The 19,149-nt window shown below is 44.4% G+C and overlaps 1 long non-coding RNA gene across 1 annotated transcript; it reads right to left on the bottom strand.

The window, feature by feature from the left end:
• Window positions 1–2,709: 2,709 nt before the first annotated feature.
• On the bottom strand, window positions 2,710–5,688 carry LOC140410795 (uncharacterized). The gene is made up of 2 exons (XR_011940746.1): window positions 5,366–5,688; window positions 2,710–2,932 (listed from the first exon to the last, which is right to left on the bottom strand). It is a non-coding gene; the product is annotated as an uncharacterized lncRNA (long non-coding RNA).
• Between the last annotated feature and the right edge of the window lie 13,461 nt (window positions 5,689–19,149).

The raw sequence follows: 19,149 nt of genomic DNA, 5'->3' as shown, positions 1-19,149 counted from the left end.
GTTGTGGCTGCAATCAGACCAGCCATGATCTTATTGAATGATGGAGCAGTCTTGAGGGATCAAGTGTCCTACTCCTAATTTGTATGTTCCTATGTTTAGATAAGCTACTAGAAATTTATTATACTTTAATAATGTACTAGATACAATATTAAGTCAAAATCAGATAAAGTTTAAATTACTGTATGAATGATGTTTTAAAGGTCAACACTTGGAGTGGGTGTACCAGTTATTTTAGTACCGCGGTAATCATTCCAGCACTAATACTATTTGAACAATGGGCTAATAATGTATTGCACTACAGAGGTGCAACTCTTGCTTTTGATGCAGGCAGAAAGTTAGGATTTATGGATTGTCATTATTGTCACAATCATTCACTATTTCCATAGTTATTGAGAAGAAAAACTAGGTGGGATGTAGCGAGCGACCAATACAAATGGTGTTGAACCCATCGCATAGTCAAATTGAAATTGAGCCAATGGAGAAAAATAATCCGAACTAGGTTACAATAAAGAGAATGAAACAGGATCAGGTAAAAATACCTTCTGCGGTAAAATGAATTTGTTATGGCTCGCAAATATAATATCAGTAAGTGAATTGGCTACACTCATGTAATGGCTGCAGCTGTGGTTATTTCTTTCACATCTTATAAAAAGACTGTGGATGAGATTTTCTGCATAACCCGCTGCGTGTTTCACGGCGGCATAGGAGACCCGCCATTGGATGGCGGCGGAATCTTCTGGGGTTTCCCATTGAGTGCACCCCTCGCTGCGGTGTGGGATGATCCCATCGGCATGAAGGGCCAGAAAATTCTAGCCTGTATGTGTGCTCATCAAGGCAAATTGTGACATCATTGGGAATTGGAATACTTTTGTCTTTTGGAAAATATAGAGAGCTGAAGATTAAATCCTCACTTAAGAAGCTTGTCTTTCCTTTAGAGAGAGAGAAACAATGGCGTGATTCAGCAATTCAGTGAGTCAGGCACAATGGGTGAATCCCGGGAGAGGCCCAAATTGGGTTTCGCGCCAGGCCGATCGTGAGTCACTATACTCGCTACGCCGTTAGGCATATTTAAATATCCGGACACCTTTTTCACCCGGCGCCTGGATGTCAACAGCTGCGCCTGCGAGGCCTCACCGGGCGCTGTTTAGAAATGGTATCTACAGTCGTAGATCAGGTATGATTGCACCTCGGGAGGTCTCGCAGGCCATGAGAGCCCTGTGACTGGTCAAGGAAAAGGCAGGGTAGTACCCTGGCACTCCCCGGGCACCCAGGTGCTAACAGAGCCAACCTGGCACTTCCAGGGTGCCTAGTTGGCACGGCCAGGGTGCCAGGCTGTCAGTGTCAAGGTGCCCAGGTGCCAGATTGGCACTGCCAAGGATTGGGGTGGGGGATCCATGCCCGTGAAAGGGGAGGTGAGGGGGTGCCTGAGGGGGCTGAAGAAAGGTCAGTGGGGTAAAGGATATTGGGAGGAAGAGGAGAGGGGGGGGGGGTTGGTTCTGAAAGCAGGAGTTCCTGAAAGGGGGAGCTGTAGAGATCGGGGCAGTCATTCAAAATGGTGCTCCAATGTTTGAGCAGCTGGTCCTGACCACTGACCTAACTTGGCTCCACTTGAACAATGCCTTGATTTTAAAGCCCAAAACCTTGTTTTCAAATCTTTCCCTGGTCCCTCCCCTCCCCATCTCTTTATTCTCCTTCAATGCCGCAATTCTCTGAGATGTTTATACTCATCTGATTCAGGGCTCTTGTGCATTCCTGACTTTGATGGCTCCACAATTGATGAGAAGGTTTTGTGATGCAGTGGAGAGCATCCCTGCCTCTGAACCAGAAGCCCCATGCTTGAACCCATCCCCAGGACCTGATGGCCAAGGAAAGCACGCTCATAACACAGCCAACTGGTTGAGTATAAACCTGCAAAATTCTTCCAACATACGTCAATGGCAGGTTGTAAGAGCAAGAGAACTTCTGGCAACAGGTTAGCCACCTGTTCTAGGAAAAAATAGCTATGGACACAGATGAAAGTCTGTCTTGTTCACCACTAGGTGTGGGAAGAGAAACAACAACCATTGATGGCCGTGCTTAAATTAGGTCCTAACTTCTGGAATTCTCTCCATGCACCTCTCTTTCAAAATCCACCTCTTTGGCCAAGCTTTTGGATAATGGCTCTATGTCAAATGTTGTTTGATAAAACTCTTAAGAAGCACCTCAGGATATTGTGCAATGTTAGAGGTGCATTCAAAATATTAGTTGTTATTTTTATTGTTGCATCTTGCACAATTTATCCTAATCAGTAGTTTAAGAGTGATATACAGGTTTCTGATGCAACCTTTCAAAAATATTTAAATGCCAAACCTATCAGTTATTTAAAACTGATTATAACTGAATAATAATCCATTAATAAAAATAACACATTCGATTATAAAAAACAGTGCAACAATATGTATCATTTGGTATGATTAGTTTGTTCTGTGCCTGTTGATGAACATAAGATGGCAGAAGCTTGTTGGAACAAATTTCTTAGAAATTGTAGCTTCTACTCTGGGTTCTACATGACAGACATTTGAAGGCATGTGAACTAAGTATTCCATGGTTCCTTTCTAAAAAGGACTGTATATACATTTACACAATGGTGCTCTGTTCAGCTTTGATGTTATTGTTCATGATTGAAGCCACTGTGTCTACACTCTGACAAACAAAAAAATACAGCGTAGGTAAATGTTGCAAGAGTACACGTTTGTCCTCCGCGCGGGTCTTTTTATTGTTGATCAGATTTAAACAGGAAAGAAACATTTTTTTCTTTGGATTGAATCACACCCCTGACAGGAAATTCTTCGCCGCTCGACTGCAAACCACCTGTGACACCAACATTCAATAGCTGGATTTCCTGTTGTGAGTTATTGTGTAAAAGATGTACATCAGAGCCACGCAATATGGCCTGTTGGGGAGCAAAAGGGGGACAAAAGGTTCTAGTCAGTATAAATTCCAATGTCAGCTCACAGTCAGAACCGACTGGTGCATATTCTGCACATCTACATTTAGAAAAGCAAAAGGATTGGTGACTTAAAGACTCTACTCTGTAACTGCTTGTTGATTTACTGTACATATTGTGAATTATTTCAATAATTGTGCAAATTGTAAATACCTTTGTGATGTTGAGCCAAATCACTTCACGTACTGCAGTTGACAGTGAAGCTGTATTTCCAGCTCTATTGATTGCATTTGAGAACATGTACCAAGAGTGAAAGAACTCTGTACTAAGCATACATACCATTCAGCTTCTGATATTATTTGATTGTGTCATACGTCCAATTTTGGTTTCTAAAGTACAGTGGAAGATATGTCTGCGATAATACACTATAGGAGAGATGGCTGTCCTTAAAATCATTTCAGCTTGGTGGTAACTTTTCTGTCCCTATTTTTTAAAAAAGTGCAAACCAACTTTTAATGGAATGAGGATGCAGTGGCAAAGGAATCCATGGGAAGGATTGTCAACTTTAGTCCAAAGCGGGCATGAAAATGATGGTCCACCTGCGGTGCCCAGCCAAGTGCACAGGTGGAGGCTTAACCATTTTCAGGTTCAGGCACCATTTGAGCTTTACCACTGAATTGGGGCACCAAATAGATGCTCACTAGCATCTGAAATTTTCCATGTTCTGCCTAGATCTGGAAAACAAGTCGGTCCTACCAGGGAGCGATTGTGTCTGTGAAAAGGGGAAGACTAGTCAGCAACAGACTGCAGGATTTTTGTGGGCCAGGAGGAGAATTCTCATTGAGGTCAGATAAGAATCTTCAGCCATCTCCGATCCACCAAAAAGTATTTTCTAAGTAATCTCCAGCGTTCATTTCAATTACCTTGTCCGGCAGCTGAACAACTATACAGGTGGGACTTGGGGCTGACTTCTGAATCAGTGAATTAACGAGATTCACTCAAATTGCAACTGGGCATTGAATTGCAATTGGGCATCTGGAATTGACATAGGATCCCATTTGTACATTTAAACAGCATTTTCTTTTATTTTGGATGGGAATATTGAGCAGTCATTTCAAGAAATATCACAAAATTGAATCAAATGGGCAACTGGGTGTCTAAAGCCATCACCACATTTCCCAGTCGTCTGTTTACCAGCCAAGAAACAGGGGTCTGGATTCTCCGCCCCGCCGCACCACATTTCTGCCCCGACTAGCCGGCAGGATTCTCCGTTACGTCAGCCGGTCAATGGTGTTTCCCATTGTGGGGCAGCCCACGCCGTCGGGAAACCTCCGGGGGCCGGCAAAATGGAGAATCCCGCCCAGGAGGTTTTCCATTGAAATATCCCGCCTGTACAGTTCCCATGCCAGCGTCGGCACTTATCCGCAAAATCGGAGAAACCAGCCTCATATCTGCCTGGATTTTTTCTTTTATTTGGGATCAGAACAGATTTAGAATTGATTGTAGTATCTCCCTGATCAAATATGCTGTCAACATTCACTGACTCTATGTGAAGGCTCACCACTTGGTGAGATATCAAAAAGCCACTGTTCGAGCCACTCACATGTATTCGTCACAAGTATTCTCGTAAAGTATGTGTCATCTACAAGCTACGCTTGAAATTATTATTTCCCCTGAAAAGGTCAGAGAGTGCTACATTTTGAAATATCAATGAATTGTTCCAACTTCCAGCCTACATTCTATTGGAATAGAAAATATTCTGCACGTTATCACACAAAATGGGGACAATAAGAGTGTGATTGAGCTGGTTCATCATGAGCTAGCTGAGATGTACTGTGGATGCCACTGACCCCAGCAATGGCTAGCCCTAACACACTGTTGCCGTCCTGTAATGCGATAATTAATCTCTCAGTTCTTCAATACAATGTAGCAATCACCCGATGAATGTATACCTGCGCTTCTAATAGTACAGATATTACTATTGGCTACTTTAAATACGTTTGTGTCATAAACCTCAGGTCATAGCCAGAGTGAGCTTCATGGTGGTTTAGTGGTATTGTCACTGGACTAGTAATTAATTCCTAGACCCAGGATAAAGCTCTTGGGACCTGAGTTTGAATGCGACTACGCTAGATGGTAAAATTTGAATTCAATTTTTAAAATCTGGAATTGGAAGTCTAATGATGACCATGAAATCACTGTTGATTGTCATAAAAGCTCATCGAGCTCGTTAACTCCCCTTAGGGATCTGGCCTGGCCTATACATGACACGTGACTCCAGATCCACAGCAGTATATTTGGCTCTTAAAAAGTGCCCTCAAAAATGGTCTAGCAAGCCACTCAGTTCAAGGACAATTAGGGGGGGGGGGGCAACAAATTATGTCCACGTCCAGTGAATTTAAAAAAATGTTGCGATGCAGTAGGTAACAGAGCTCTTACCACTTTTGTGAAGCGCACTCTTATGCACATTGTCTCTGTACTGTCCTCAGGTGCTGCCGATATATTCTATGAGCGGTTGCCTATTTGGTGGACTGAATCCTCCTTAACTGTTGCCTGACTCCTTGGCTGGGATTCTCCTAGCCTCCGCGGCAAAATGGCGCTCGACGCGGGGGCGGAGAATGGGGCTTCAGACCCACGATCGGGTCCGATGCCAGGATGCGATTCTCCAGCGACTTCTCCAGCGGCGCTGGTCGGGGGGGGCCGTTGAAAGAGGGCCCCGCGGCGATTCTCCACTATCGACCGTCCGAGTTCCCGCCGGCATGGTTCATGTATGGTTCCACCCGGCGGGAGCTAGGCGTCGCGGATGCGGTGGCCATTCTGGTGGGCGCGGGGGGGGTGGGGGGGAGGGGATCAGTCTCCGCGGCCTCCACGACAGCCAGGCCTGCAATCCGGGGCCACCAATCGGCGGGCGTGATCTGGGGGGGGGCGACAGGCCTACCTTCTTCCGTGCCGGCGTGCTGTGTGGCTCTGCCATGTTGCGCGGCTCCAGTGCGGAAATGGCCGCTGCACACATGCGCGGACCAGCGGTCGGCCGCCGTGCGAATGCGCAGACCTGCGGCCAGCAGTGCAGGGCCGCATACGGCAGCTGGAGCAGTGCGGAGCGCTCCGGCACCGTGCTGGCCCCCTGTGAGCCACGGAATCGCTGGGCCAAGAGGCCCATTGACGCCGGCATGAAACACTCCGGTGTTTACGCCGCTGTCAACACTTAGCCGTGATTTTAGAGAATCCCGGCCCTTGCCTTTACTCTGTCCTGTACTACTTCTTCTCCCCCATGATACTGCCATACAAGGTTATTATATAAGGAGTTCTATACCTGCTCCTGAGAAACCCTCACTGTGAGTTAGGATTGAGTATACGATAGGCAAAACTCTGCCAGTGGTTTGAGAAGCAAATCTAGGAATGTGTTTGGTGAATGACAAGACGGGCGCACGGTAGCATTGTGGATAGCACAATTGCTTCACAGCTCCAGGGTCCCAGGTTCGATTCCCGGCTTGGGTCACTGTCTGTGCGGAGTCTGCACATCCTCCCCGTGTGTGCGTGGGTTTCCTCCGGGTGCTCCGGTTTCCTCCCACAGTCCAAAGATGTGCGGGGTAGGTGGATTGGCCATGATAAATTGCCCTTAGTGTTCAAAATTGCCCTTAGTGGGGTTACTGGGTTATGGGGATAGGGTGGAGGTGTTGACCTTGGGTAGGGTGCTCTTTCCAAGAGCCGGTACAGACTCGATGGGCCGAATGGCCTCCTTCTGCACTGTAAATTCTATGAAATAGTTGCAGAATGTTTTCCCAGCTGCTGATTGAAACTTTCCAGACACTTTAGGCTCAGAAATCCCTCAGGTCTGCCTCACTCAGCTGATCCTGTCATCAGTTGTGCTTCATATTTTTCAATCTAAATTACCGAGCATGTATTATGAGTGTAAACACTGGAAGGTGATGCACGGTCAATTACACAATGACTGGAGTAGGATGTAATCGAGGCTTTATTACACTGAGATGTGTGGCCTCCTACAGCAGCTGGTGAAATGGCTGCTGTACTGGGAGCACACATATTTATACTCCGCCTACTGGGCGGAACCAGCAGGCAGGGACCTACCCCTGTACCTGTAGTGCAGGGGCCTTACCATAAAGCGCCTAAATCAGCATCCTATATATACAATATATACATCAGTGGTGACTACCACAGAATGTCAGAACTGGAGTGAGTCTGACCCTCGTTATCGTATCCTGAATGAAAAAACTTGGAGCTCGGTGGGTAGATGGAAGCAGGACCAAAATAAATGCGAGAACTCTAGGGGAAGCTATTTAATGATGGACAAATGGCAGAAACAGCTCCTCCCAATTTTCCTGGCACATTTTTCTTTGCTGTGCTTATATACAACAAATGTGCAAAAGTGTTGATAAAAATCTTCCTTTCTTTTAGCATCTGTTGCTATTTTCTTAGCTTATGAACTGTGGTAGAACATCAGTTGAACGAGTCTTTTCAAGTTCTACGGTCTGGGGCTAATTTTCACCTTCACCATTTGGGCAGTGATAAGGCTGAACAGACAGACCACTGCCCTCTACGTACGGAATCCATTTTATTTCCAATTGGTCAATGTAATTATTTATTCCTCAACTTATTCACACAAGCTCAACATTTTCTTAAGTCTTCACAACAGTTTCATTTCACTGATTATTTTCGAAGTTCACTAACATATTTGAAGGGTTTTGACAACACTTATAAATTACATTTGATATAAGTTTCATTCTCCACTGCAATAAATTGGGTTAAGTCACAAATTCACCATTTCTGCAAATTAGATTTTACTTCTCGAAGATAGAACAGGATCAAAGCTTAACACTTCTAAGTAAGATAACATTTTCACATTGTAATTAATAACATATTATTTTGTCCATCACTTCATGTTTTCCAATGACCTTAATAATAAGCCTATCCTTTCTTATTTTCATGAATTTGCACTCGGTTTGATTTTAAGGAAACAATTATATCATGCTTTAATTATGCTAAATGGAAGCACATCTCCTGGTAAATAATCACTGACCTTTTTTACTTGAATATTCCCATGGAGAAAATAACATGACATTTGGCTATACTTGACAAAATATGCTCACCATTTGTGGTTAGGCAATTGTTTCCATAATAGCAATGTTACTTTTAATCATCTGTATGCAGCAATTATAAACTAAATGGCTTCTCTTTTTAAATGGGGGCATTTTTTGTGTAAGAATTTGAATGGAAATGGGGTGAATTATTGCTGTTTCCTGTAATATCCATACAGTATACTGCCGTGAACAATGCTTTGTATTCACTTCTTCAATTCTTGGATATCCTTGATATATCTTTGATACCTCTGGTTGTTGAGATTCCCAAGATAAAAACTGCCTCACATGATCTGTTTGAAAGTTGTGCTTGGAAAGTGAGCTTTACATCAGTTGCTTTAACTTTATGTGACCAGGGAGGTGGCTTTTGTCTCACTATCACAGAGGAACGGAGGTCCAGAAATCAGGTGAAAATCAGCACTGCTGCATTCCCACTTGTTTCTGGACTCACTTATCCTTCCTGTTAGGTCTGTGGTAAGCGTTCGTAGATCATGTTCGCACTACCAGAAGGATGTGGAGGTTTTGGAGAGGGGACAGAAGAGGTTCACCAGGATGTTGGCTGGTATGGAGGGCATTAGCTATGAGGAGAGGTTGGATAAATTTGGTTTGCTCTCACTGGAACGACAGAGGTTGAGGGGCGGCCTGATAGAAGTTTACAAAATTGTGAAGGGCATAGACAGAGTGGATAGTCAGAGGCTTTTTCCCAGGGTGGAAGAGTCAATGACTAGGGGGCATAGGTTTAAGGTGCAGGGGGCAAAGTTTGGAGGAAACGTGCGAGGGAAGTTTTTTACACAGAAGGTAGTGGGCGCCCGGAACTTGCTGCCAGAGGAGGTGGTGGAAGCAGGTACGATAGCGATGTTTAAGGGGCGTCTTGACAAATACATGAATAGGATGGGAATAGAGTGATACGGAGCCCAGAAGTGTATAAGGTTTTAGGTTAGATGGTCAGCATGGTCGGCGCTGTCTTGGAGGGCCGAATGGCCTGTTCCTGTGCTGTATGTTTCTTTGTTCTTTCGGGAGGAGCTTCAATACCATATGCAGATTAAGAGATTTAAAAGGTCTATTGTGCTTAGCAATAAAGTGTAAGCAAATGTAAATGCAAAAACTGGTGAGCAGAGCTCAGCATCATTTCCTGGATCAATGATGATTTGAAGGTCGTGCATGCCAGTGAAACCTGGTCGGGACAAGGACTTGATTGGACCTGCAAGTAGGAAAACATTTACTAGTTCCATACACTTTAAAGGTAAGAGTTAATCATATGTCACCGGGGAAGTGGTTGCATAGTGGTATTGTCACTGGACTAGAAAACCAGAGACCCAGAGTAATGCTCTGGGGACCCAGGTTCAAATCCAGCCACTGCAGATCGTGATATTTTAATTCAATAAAAATCTGAAATTAAAAGTCTATTGAAAATGAAATGAAAATCGCTTATTGTCACAAGCAGGCTTCAATGAAGTTACTGTGAAAAGCCCCTAGTCACCACATTCCGGCGCCTGTTCGGGGAGGCTGTTACGGGAATTGAACCGTGCTGCTGGCCTGCCTTGGTCTGCTTTCAAAGCCAGCGATTTAGCCCTGTGCTAAACAGCCCCTGATGTTGATGATCATGAAACGATTGTCATAAAAATCCATCTGGTTCACCTCCTGACCTGGTCTGGCCTATGTGTGACTCCAGATCCACAGCTACATGGTTGACTCTTAACTGCCCCCTCAAGGACAATTATAAATGCTGGCCCAATCTGCAGCACCCAAGTCCCATGAATGAATAAAATAAAACTTGGGGGTTAATCCTTCACATCTGGCCATCTGGGTTGACCAATAGGCCCTTCCCGGAGGTTTATTTTGGATATTTTGCTAGCTGGCACAAACGTTTCATCAGCCGTTGTTCCAGTTGCTGTTATTTATTTATTTATTTTAACTCATTGTGGTGATTGTCTCTTGAAAGAAAACACAGCAGAATAAGGATCAAATGAACTGTGTGGTCAATCAGGACTCAGAGTGTGGAATTACCCCATGGAGAGACAGGCTAAGAGACATATTGGGAGCTTGCGACAGCCATGAGCACGCTGTAGCTTGCTTATTAATAAATCCTTTTTGTGTTCATTAATGAAGTCTGTAAAAGTACAGCAGTGTCATGGCAATTTAGCAATGGTGCGGGATTATTTAATGTAGGCTGCATGGTTTCCACTGCCCCCCACTCTTGCCTCCAACCCCACTGTCTCCCCCCCCCCCCCCCCTTCACACACACCATGATCCCTGTGGTGTTGGGTGTTCTGACACACAGATGAGCCAACACGGTTGTATCTGGTACAACGCTATTTTATTCAAACTTACTATGTACAGTTTTGTCTTTGCACTCTGCACATGTGGGTTCCCTGCTTGTGATGTTGTAACAGCTCTTCTCTGTTTCTTTGTCCCCAGACCTACTGACCACCAGGTGTCATGCTCGTGCTTTTTATGTGGTTGGTGTTCTTGTCTGTGATTGGTTGTGGTGTTGTGTGCTCTGATTTGCCTGTTGGTGTGTCCATCATGATGTGTGTGTTTGAATATCATGACATCCCCCCTTTTTACAAAGATATGTGCCTACGTGGTAATAAATATGATCGTGTCGTGAGTGCATCTAAGAGTGTGTGTGTGTCGTGTGCAGCATGTGCATATGACGGAACTATGTACATGGGGCGATGTCGGGTGCGTCACATGAACCAAGTTGTACCATAACATAACATAAATGCGAACGAGAGAAGAAGAAAAAAAAACTTGAACAGTTGTCCAGTCAGACGACATCTGGAACGATAAACAACAACAGGTTATCATGTAAAATTGTGCAACTTGTTAAACATATGAACGGTATTATAAGTCCAGTCTAATGGGCTTGCGACGAGTTCGGGTTGACCGCCTCAAGGGTGGATCAAGAACCACCGGCTGCTGTGCAGGCATGGCCATGGGTGGCGATGGAGAGGGCGTGATGTGCGGCAGCTCCACAAAGTCATATTTGGATTGGTTTTCGCCTTCTTCGAACACCAGTGAGTTGAAGACGTCGGTGGCGTGCTGACCTGCGTAGAAGAGGAGCATTGCAATCTTCGTTTCATCCGAGGCACTCTGTTTTTCGGTGGCACGGATGTACAGGTCAAATCGCTGCCTGAAGAGCTTCCAATTGGTACCTAGGTTCCCCGCGACTTGCAACGGCTGCGGTTTGTCGGTGCGGTCCATGTCCAGAATGGCAGGTTAGTAGGCAGGTATCGATCCACTCCTGTACCATGTGGTGTTGGGTGTTCTGACACACAGATGAGCCAACACGGTTGTATCTGGTACAACGCTATTTTATTCAAACTTACTATGTACAGTTTTGTCTTTGCACTCTGCACGTGTGGGTTCCCTGCTTGTGATGTTGTAACAGCTCTTCTCTGTTTCTTTGTCCCCAGACCTACTGACCACCAGGTGTCGTGCTCGTGCTTTTTATGTGGTTGGTGTTCTTGTCTGTGATTGGTTGTGGTGTTGTGTGCTCTGATTTGCCTGTTGGTGTGTCCACCATGATGTGTGTGTTTGAATATCATGACAATCCCCATTCCATCTGGCCTCGTGACCTCTGATGGGAGCGATGCCACCAGCTGCCACTACCACTGCCACTGCTCCTGTTGGTGCTGGGGGAAATGAAGACCTGTCAACTTCTGATTGGTCGTCAGCTCTCATCAGCTGGGATCTTCATTGCTGTGACCCTCAATTGTGGGGAAAGCCTGATGGTGGCCACGTAAGTATCCAAAGCACCTTGATTGCGTCAGGCCTCACCCACAGAACTGACAGAATTTCCTCGCTGGTTCTCCAACAATTGGTGAGACCCAGTCAGCCTGACAAAATCCCAGCTATTAAGACATATAATGATATATTTTAAGAAGACTGCCACCTGTTTTTGGAGGAAGCTCAGTCGCCTATTTCTAAGACTGCCTGAAAGTTATGTTAGAGGTACCTCTGGCAGCCAATGGCAGGTGATTTTGTACCTATAGAACATAGAACATAGAACATTACAGCGCAGTACAGGCCCTTCAGCCCTCGATGTTGCGCCGATCTGTGAAACCACTCTAAAGCCGATTTACACTATTCCCTTATCATCCATATGTCTATCCAATGACCATATGAATGCCCTTAGTGTTGGCGAGTCCACTACCGTTGCAGGCAGGGCATTCCACACCCTTAATACTCTCTGAGTAAAGAACCTACCTCTGACATCTGTCCTATATCTATCTCCCCTCAATTTAAAGCTATGTCCCCTCGTGGTAGACATCACCATCTCAGGAAAAAGGCTCTCACTGTCCACCCTATCCAATCCTCTGATCATCTTGTATGCCTCAATTAAGTCACCTCTTAACCTTCTTCTCTCTAACGAAAACAGCCTCAAGTCTCTCAGCCTTCCCTCATAAGAACTTGCCTCCATACCAGGCAACATTTTGGTAAATCTCCTCTGCACCCTTGTCAATGATTCCACATACTTCCGATAATGCGGCAACCAGAATTGCACGCAATACTCCAAATGTGGCTGCACCAGAGTTTTGTACAGCTGCAACATGACCTCATGGCTCCGAAACTCATTCCCTATACCAATAAAAGCTAACACACCGTACGCCTTCTTAACAACCCTCTCAACCTGGGTGGCAACTTTCAGGGATCTATGTACATGGACACCGAGATCCCTGCTCATCCACACTACCAAGAATCTTACCATTAGCCCAGTACTCTGTCTTCCTGTTATTCCTTCCAAAATAAATCATCTCACACTTTTCTGCATTAAACTCCATTTGCCACCTCTCAGCCCAGCTCTGCAGCTTATCTATGTCCCTCTGTAACTTGTAACATCCTTCCGCTCTGTCCACAACTCCACCGACTTTAGTGTCATCTGCAAATCTACTCACCCATCCTTCTACGCCCTCCTCTGGGTCATTTATAAAAATGACAAACAGCAGTGGCCCCAAAACAGATCCTTGTGGTACACCACTAGTAACTGGACTCCAGGCTGAACATTTCCCATCAACCAACACCCTTTGTCTTCTTCCAGCTAGACAATTTCTGATCCAAACTGCTAAATCACCCTGAATCCCATGCCTCCATTATTTTCTGCAATAGCCTACCATGGGGAACCTTATCAAACACTTTACTGAAATCCATATACACCACATCAACTGCTTTACCCTCATCAACCTGCTTGATCACATTCTCAAAGAACTCAATAAGGTTTGTGAGGCACGACTTACCCTTCACAAAACCATGTTGACTATCTCTAATCAAATTATTCCTTTCCAGATGATTACACATCCTATCTTTTATAAACCTTTCCAAGACTTTGCCCACAACAGAAGTAAGGCTCACTGGTCTATAGTTACTGGGGTTCTCTCTACTCCCCTTCTTGAACAAGGAGATAACATTTGCTATCCTCCAGTCGTCTGGCACTATTCCTGTAGACAAAGATGACTTGAAGATCAAAGCCAAAGGCTCAGCAATCTCCTCCCTAGCTTCCCAGAGAATCCTAGGATAAATCCCATCCGACCCAGGGGACTTACCTATTTTCACACTTTCCAGAATTGCGAACACCTCCTCCTTATGAACCTCAAGCACTTCTAGTCTAGTAGCCTATATCTCAGTATTCTCCTCGACAACATTGTCTTTTTCCTGTGAGAACACTGATGAAAAATATTCATTTAGCACCTCTCCTATCTCCTCGGACTCCACGCACAACTTCCCACGACTGTCCTTGACTGGCCCTACTCTTACCCTAGTCATTCTTTTATTCCTGACATATCTATAGAAAGCTTTAGGGTTATCCTTGATCCTACCTGCCAAAGACTTCTCATGTCCCCTCCTGGCTCTTCTTAGCTCTCTCTAGGTTCTTCCTAGCTAACTTGTAACTCTCGAGCGCCCTAACTGAACCTTCACGTCTCATCTTTCCATAAGCCTCCTTCTTCCCCTTGACAAGTGTTTCAACTGCTTTAGTAAACCACGGTTCCCCCGCTCAACCACTTCCTCCCTGCCTGACAAGTACATACTTATCAAGGACACGCAGTAGCTGTACCTTGAACAAGCGCCACATTTCCATTGTGCCCATCCCCTGCAGTTTTCCTCTCCATCCGATGCATCCTAAGTCTTGCCTCATCACATCATAATTGCCTTTCCCCCAAACATAACTCTTGCCCTGAGGTACATACCTATCCCTTTCCATCACTAAAGTAAACGTAATCGAATTGTGGTCACTATCACCAAAGTGCTCACCTACCTCCAAATGTAACACCTGTCCTGGTTCATTACCCAGTACCAAATCCAATATAGCTTCACCTCTCGTTGGCCTATCTACACACTGTGTCAGGAAACCCTCCAGCATACATTGGACAAAAACAGACCCATCTAAAGTATTCGAACTGTCGCGTTTCCAGTCAATATTTGGAAAGTTAAAGTCCCCCATAACAACTACCCTGTTGCTTTCGCTCCTATCCAGAATCATCTTTGCAATCCTTTCCTCTACATATCTGGAACTTTTCAGAGTCCTATAGAAAACCCCTAACAGGGTGACCTCTCCTTTCCTGTTTCTAACCTCAGCCCATACTACATCAGTAGACGAGCCCTCATCAAACGTCCTTTCTGCCACCCTAATGCTGTCCTTGACTAACAATGCCACCCCTCCCCCTCTTTTACCATCTTCCCTGAGCTTACTGAAATATCTAAACCCCAGCACCTGCAACAACCATTCCTGTCCCTGCTCTATCCATGTCTCCGAAATGGCCACAACATCGAAGTCCCAGGTACCAACCCGTGCCGCAAGTTCACCCACCTTATTCCGGATGCTCCTGGCATTGAAGTAGACACACTTTAAACCACCTTCCTGCCTGCCAATACACTCCTGCAACTTTGAAACCTTACTCATGACCTCATTACTCTCAACCTCCTGTATACTGGTGCTACAATTCAGGTTCCCAATCCCCTGCTGAACTAGTTTAAACCCTCCCGAAGAGCATTACCAAATTCCCCCCCCAGGATATTGGTACCCCTCTGGTCCAGGTGCAGACCATCCCGTTTGTAGAGGTCCCACCGACCCCAGAATGAGCCCCAATTATCCAGGAATCTGAAACCCTCCCTCCTGCACCATCCCTGTAGCCACGTGTTCAACTGCTCTCTCTCCCTATTCCTCGTCTCGCTAGCACGTGGCACGGGTAACAACCCAGAGATAATAACTCTGTTTGTCCTAAATCTAAGTTTCCACCCTACCTCCCTGAATGCCTGCCTTACATCCCTATCCCCTTTGCTACCTATGTCGTTGGCACCTATGTGGACCACGACTTGGGGCTCCTCCCCCTCCCCCTGAAAGGATCCCGAAAACACAATCCGAGACATCGCGGACCCTGGCATCTGGGAGGCAACACACCAACCGTGAGTCTCTCTCGTTCCCACAGAATCTCCTATCTATCCCCCTAACTATGGAGTCTCCAATGACTAATGCTCTACTCCTCTCCCCCCTTCCCTTCTGAGCAACAGGGACAGACTCTGTGCCAGAGATCTGTACCCCATGGCTTACCCCTGGCAAGTCATCCCCCCCAACAGTATCCAAAGCGGTATACTTGTTACTAAGGGGAACGACCACAGGGGATCCCACAATGACCACTATGGCAGCCAATGGCAGGTGACTTTGTACCTATAGCAGCCAATGGCAGTTGACTTTGTACTTCTGGTTGCCAATGGCAGGTGACCTTGTACCTCTGGCAACAAATGGCAGTAGACTTTGTACCTCTGGCAGCCAAGAGCAGTTGACTTTGATCCTAAGTCCTCTGTTCCTAAATAATTTTCAAACCGCTTATTATTCCACTTTCCTGCATGGGGGTTGATAGTAATCAACTATTTCCTGATAGGTAAAAAGGCTATTTTAATGTAAATATTAAAGCCCAGTTTTAATACCCATTTTAAAATAAGGATTTTAGCACTCATCACCACAGGCCATGACAAAACACATAACTTAAACAGAAGCACAAAAGCCTGACACATGCATAAACTAATTGTAGATTAAAACAACATTTCTGCTGAGAAAATGAACAAGCTATTGTTCTAGTAAACAGATTTTCAAATTCAGTTTGACATTAAGAAATAAGCTGTACCAGTAATCGAGATCAAGATCGAAGTAAGCACCATAGTGTACGAAGGCACCATTGTTCAGAATATGGATAAAGCAAAGTCAGCAGAAAACCAGTAAAACCAGTCTTGATAATAGCACAAAATCACATTCTATAGCATGCACAAATATTCAAACATAAAACATTCAGAACTTATGTTGCACATTGAGGATTGACAGTTAACCATCGAATCAAATGTATTTGATTCTCACCCAAACCAATTAGGACAACATAGAGGTGTAGACAGATGGCTTTAGACTGATAAAATTCTCCTTAAACATGATGGTCCGTACGGCCATCTTTATTCCGGGATCATTCTATACTTTGATCTAACTATTCGCTATCTCTATTTTCATATTTTCACTTTTCTACTCTAACTCTTAAAGTAAATGCAAGCTGTTTTGCCGTAAGCAAGAAACCATTTCTGTATTATTTTGAAAGTCAAATTGTTTATAAGTTTCTTCTCGTTAAGTCCTTTGCTAACCGGACTTTATTGAGAATAGATTTAAGTTCCTCTCAATTGTAATCAAGTAGAGGCAATAAAAGATTCTTATTTGCATCCGAGACGTTTAACTCAAATTTCTACTGAGTTTTAGTGTTGCAAGACTTCACTAGATCCACATGGTTGATCTCTTCATGGATGGAAACAGCAGGTGAAAATTCCACATTTGATAGATTTCAAAGTAAACCACAAAGTTTAGAAAAACTCAAAGAAAAATGTAATATCACATTAAAGGTTTACTTACAAGCAATCAAGAATTAGGGCAGGAGAAGGCCGTTTGGCCCCTTGAGCCTGATCGGCAGATTCAATCAGATATGGCTGATCCAGTTGGTACCTCAACTCCACCTGCCCATCTGCCTCCAATAATCCTTGACCCTCATATTGATCCAAAATATGTCTCAGCCAGCCTGGAGAATATATTCAGTGACTCGCCGCCCACTGCTTTCTGGGGGGGAGAGAATTGGACAGACAAATGACCCTTGTGAGAGAGAAACAAAACCTCATCACACTTTTACTTTTTAAACTGTGTCTAGTTATAGACTCCCACAGGAAGACAATAAGAAGTCTTACAACACCAGGTTGAAACACCACAGGAAGAAACATTTCTCTCAGCATCTACCCTGTCAAGTCCCCTGGGATCAGTTATGCTTCAACAAGATCACTTTTCATTCTTCTAAACCCTATTGAGTGTGCAGGCCCAGCATGCTCATTCTTTCCTTACAAGCTAACCCTTTTCATGTCAGGAATCTCTGAACTGCTGTCATTGCATCCTTCCTGAAGTAAGGAGACAAAAACTGTGCGCAGTGCTCCCAATGGCCCTGTAACATTTTCCTACATTTATATTCCATTACCTTCGCAAAACACACCCCTGAATTTGTCATCCTAACTACTTGCTGTACCTATATACTAACTCTTGGTAATTCAGTAACCTCTGTACCGTAGAATTCTGCAATTTCTCTCTGCTTAAATAATGTATTGCTTTTCTGTTTTTCTTGCCAAAGTGGACAAGTTCACATTTTCCCACGTTATACTCCATCTGCCACAGTTTTGCCCACTCACATAACCTATTTAAACGCCTGGACTCTTCAGGGATGCCAGCCTCTGTGTTGAACTCTTCTTGACAACAGTGTAAATGCAACAGGATTAAATGATGTTACAAACATGCTGTAAAAAAACTATTTCTATGACTGAATCTTATGCATGCTGCCTATGTGTTTTACTTAATTCACAAAGAGAAACATTGAATAACTTACTTTGGACATTCTATTTATAACATACTTTGTACTTTACTTAATCTTCTCATTCATTTAATACAGGTGTTATTATTTTATATTATATGAGCATAATATGGAGGTAATTGGGTGTTACTTTAAAAATTCCCTGAGCAGGATAACATTATTGAAATAAAAACAGTAAATACACGTGGAGTGTGATTTAACGGAAACATTTCTAAGTGTCATTTTGGGCGCAATTGGCAATGTTTTCTCGATGACCGCGTTGGCGAAATCGTGACTTGTATTTAATGGCAGTCAGTACCAAGAATAACTGACTTCCCACTGTCTGATTTGCCAGACTTGTGTCTCAGCATCATGTCGCTAACAATGGGAAGCTACTTTAAAACGCTCCCTCAGCATTCACTCCCAGTCAACACACAAGCATGGCAGCACACAGACCTGCTCCTCGCTTTGGCGTTGCCGTCCTGGATAGGATTCTTGATGCTGTGACTGAGAGACAGGGCACCTGTTCTCCTGAGGGGGTCGAGGGCCATCAGCGAGGCAACTAATATCACCTGGGAGGCAGTGGCAGCAGCTGTCAGTGCGGGCAGCATCTCCAGGAGGACCAGCGTCCGATGTTGGAAGAAGAATAATGATCTCCACTGAGTTGTAAGGGTAAGTTACCACCTCTCTCCTCGCAACAGTTCTGCCTGCCACCCCTCAAATTCTCAACTCCGCCTCACGCACAAGTCACTGGCTGACACCTTGCATGATCCCCACAGCCAATCCTTGTGCATGTTCCTCAGTATCCCCTGGCACCCTCCAGCACAACACCTTCATGTCCAGTTGTGGTGCCTGTGACATTATCATAAATGAAAAAAACTGTAAGGGTTAATGTAATGACTAAATCAACCATTCAAGGGAGCTAGATGTACAACTATATAAGGCATTGATGCTAAGTCTTGTGAGTGTGAGGTTGAGGAGAAGATGAGAGGATTTGGATTTTTGTTTATTGTCACATGTACCAAGGTACAGTGAAAATTATTTTTCTGTGAGCAGTTCAGCAGATCTTTAAGGACAAACTGAAGGAAAGATAGTGTGAGTAAGAGCAGATCATAGTTAATGTAATAGTCTAGAGATTAGTTGTAGATGAGTGTAGATTATATGTTTATTATCAACTGTGTATTATATAGGAGTAAATGTCGAATCCAATTAAGTAGTGTTAATAAATTTATAGCTTTGTTCAAATTAAAAGCTATTTGTGGTCTTTGTG

Source organism: Scyliorhinus torazame, chromosome 4 (genome assembly GCF_047496885.1).
Source record: "Scyliorhinus torazame isolate Kashiwa2021f chromosome 4, sScyTor2.1, whole genome shotgun sequence".
Lineage (NCBI taxonomy): Eukaryota > Metazoa > Chordata > Chondrichthyes > Carcharhiniformes > Scyliorhinidae > Scyliorhinus > Scyliorhinus torazame.
Note: the sequence above shows the minus strand (reverse complement) of the source record. Positions and strands in the feature narration are given on the sequence as shown.